This window comes from Nematolebias whitei, chromosome 17 (assembly GCF_014905685.2).
Source record: "Nematolebias whitei isolate Nwh7 chromosome 17, NemWhi1, whole genome shotgun sequence".
Lineage (NCBI taxonomy): Eukaryota > Metazoa > Chordata > Actinopteri > Cyprinodontiformes > Rivulidae > Nematolebias > Nematolebias whitei.
The window spans coordinates 8,193,095-8,196,214 of NC_056514.1; the positions used below are offsets into that span (position 1 = coordinate 8,193,095).

Genomic DNA, 3,120 nt, shown 5'->3' on the forward strand with positions numbered 1-3,120 from the left:
TCTCACGTTACATTTTATTAAATTCAATGCACGTTTATATTCAGTCCCCAAAAAAAAACTCGTGTTCATGCAAAGAAGTCGTGCTTGTTGAAACAACGCCACGTTTAAGCTTTAAAACCGTTCAGAAATGTTGATGTTAACCGAGTTTAGCCGAAGCTAATTTTAAGCTAAGCGGCTAACAACAGGATGTCAACAGAACGTCACAGGAAGTCGTCATAGGCTCCTGCTGGTATAAAGCTAAACACTGCCCCCTCCTGTAGGAACTTGAGATCACAGTTTCACTGTGTTTTAGGTTATTTTTGAGTGAAATTAAACGTATTTTCTTTCTGTAAGGCATTTTTGAGTTAATAAACGTTCCTCAAAGCTGAATAATCACTGTTATCTTGCATTTAAAAAGTAATTAAGGTATTTATGCAGAAAGGCATTTACCAAAAAGCTTTTATTCACTGGTAATTCCTTATAAAATGGTACAAAATAAAAGTTAGAGACTTTAAAAAAAAAGATACGGTTCAGATATTCACAGAGTTGATAAGTTTACTCATTTGCTGGAAAGATAATGCACGTTTAATTGCTAGATCATTAAATAAGTGTAAATATATCAGGAAAATAGACTTTTCTGATCTTATTTTACCACCTAAAACAATTACATCTTCCTATTTAATTTTAAATAGAAGATATTGGCAGGAGAACAGGAGTAATAACAGTTTTTCTGAAGAAAGACTGATTAATCCTGACACATCATCAATTTTTATTTTTCTGTACACCTCTGAATTCTATGAGTAGCTGTAAAATAGCAAATTTCTGGAACAGAACAGTTTAAAAAGCGTTTTTTAAACTGATGTGCTGTGAGACTTTTTAGAAAATTGCAGGTTTATAAAAATTCAGTGCTTTAGAGTAAAATACACTGAGAAGCTTGGTAATCTAGTATCTGTTAAGAAATAAGCACATAAAAAGTAACACTGCATAGAAGCATTTACTTAAATATTCATGAATTGGGGTAAAACCTGGACAGGTGCCCACATTTGAATAAGTTGACTTATAACAGTACTTTTGTGTAAACCCAAAGCTTAAAATAGTGTGAAAACTCAATGACATTTGAATACATATATTTACCTGTAAAATATCTGAAGCTTGCAATTGTTTTACCCAGAAAAAGTGCTACACAGTGAATGAACATGACAGGTGTGGTAGAAAAAGATTTTGATCCTTATGGGATGAAGGGCTGTTTAGAATATGCGTTAGCACTGCTAACAGCATCCTTACATCCATATGGCAAACAGGTGGACAGCATGAACCCAAAAGAGTTAGTGGACAATCTGATGGAGGTTGCAGAGAGTGTGACCTCTACAGAAGTTACAATGTCAAGCTATGAAAAGCTGGCTAAAATTGCAATTTTGCTGAAAGAATCATTCTATACAGTTGTTGAGAAAGCTGATTACCTTGCAATAAGGTTAGACAGTGAAAAAGAGGTGGTTCAGAAAATTGAAGAACACTTCCTTCAATTTGAGAGCGAACACGAGGTCCTCATGACAAAACATTATGAACAGATGTTTCAATTACAGCAAAATGCAAATGCGGAAATTGATTCGCTGAATAGCAAAATACAGTTACTTAAAGCATCACTATCTGAAGCCAGGGATGCTAAAGAGCTGTTGTCCAGTGAATACTTTGCATTAAGACGGGATCACGACGAGAAAATGTCACAAGTTTCCCGCTGCAAAGGTGAAATAGATGTGCTTAAAAAAGATCTGGAAGACCGCAGAGTGGATAAACAAGCAACATATAAAAGTTCTGACGTGGGGCGAGTTTATCTGGAACTCAGAGAAGACCGTGGACAGAGTCCAGGTCACCCACAACCACCTCAGAAAGACGTTGTTGCACCTCCTGCTCGTAATCCACCCTCACCTAAAGTGGTAGGAACAGACCTGAACAGGTCTCCTCCACCAAACATGCAACAGAGTGCATGGAAACTTCCTCTTTCAATGGATGTTCTGCTAAAACTCTCAAAATATGTACAACGCTTTGTACCTGGACCGATGGGTTCAACTGGAACAAAAGCATACCTGAAAGATCTCGAATTCAGATTGAAAGGTTATCCTAATGCTACGGTTGAGGATAAGATCAGTATGATAAGGCTCACTTCAGACAGAGAGGTGTTCGCCTTCATCGAGCGTCTACCTGATGCAACAAGAAAGGATTACAACCTTCTGTGTGAGGCTTTGATCAGAGAGTACGACCCCTGCACGGGACCTGCTGGTTTCCCAGCCGCTGACAAGGTCAAGCAGGGCAAGAATGAACATCCAAAGATTTATTACAAAAGAATCTTCCAAGCTTATTTTGGTTACAGAAATGAAACCGGAATGGGGGAAGAAGAAAATTTTAAATATGTTTTCAGCAAAAATCTCAACACTGACATACGCATGTCAGTACAAGTTATGGCAAATTTCAGAGAAAATCCATCAATGAGATTAAACAGTGTGCTGTGAATGTGTTCGAGGCATGTTCTCATGCTAAGACGCCCATAGAGGTGTTTCCTGGTATAAAGGTTAAACCCCACTCCCTAAAAATGGAAGGAAGGCGTGCGTCGCCACCTCCTCCTAAAACAGGCGAGAAAAGGCAGTATTTTCAAACTAACAAACCACGTAATGAAGGTGCACGCTGGGACAAAAAGGCTCCTCTTTCAGAGGATGGACGTGATTATCGTATATGGGACATGCGTAGGACGCAAAGATATGGGATCCGAGAGGACCCATATAATCAGGGAAAGTACATAAAGGAACCCCCAAAAGACGTACCTAACCCTCCCCCACCTCGGACGAAACGAACCGAGGCGATAAAATCACAAAGGTCCCAGGAACAAGGCCCTACATCTCTGAGCTCGGAGGAGACAGAGAAACTACAAAGGTTTGTAGAAACTTTGAAAAACGCTGAAATGGGAATCCAACCAGGAGCACAATGTAGTGATCTGATCGCTACTAAATCTGAAGGCGCGAATGACAACATTACAGATGTCGGTGAAACGCACCAAGACATTGCTGTCGCTGCCTCCAACAACCCCTCATCGGACGAAGGGGGGGTAAACTCACACACAAACGATGATGAGTCATCACAAACTGAAAA

At 39.4% G+C, this 3,120-nt stretch overlaps 1 protein-coding gene across 1 annotated transcript in view; it reads left to right on the forward strand.

Moving 5' to 3' along the window:
• Window positions 1–3,120, forward strand: part of mtr (5-methyltetrahydrofolate-homocysteine methyltransferase) — a 103,835-nt gene that overhangs the window by 93,183 nt on the left and 7,532 nt on the right. The gene's annotated exons all lie outside the window — the stretch shown is intronic.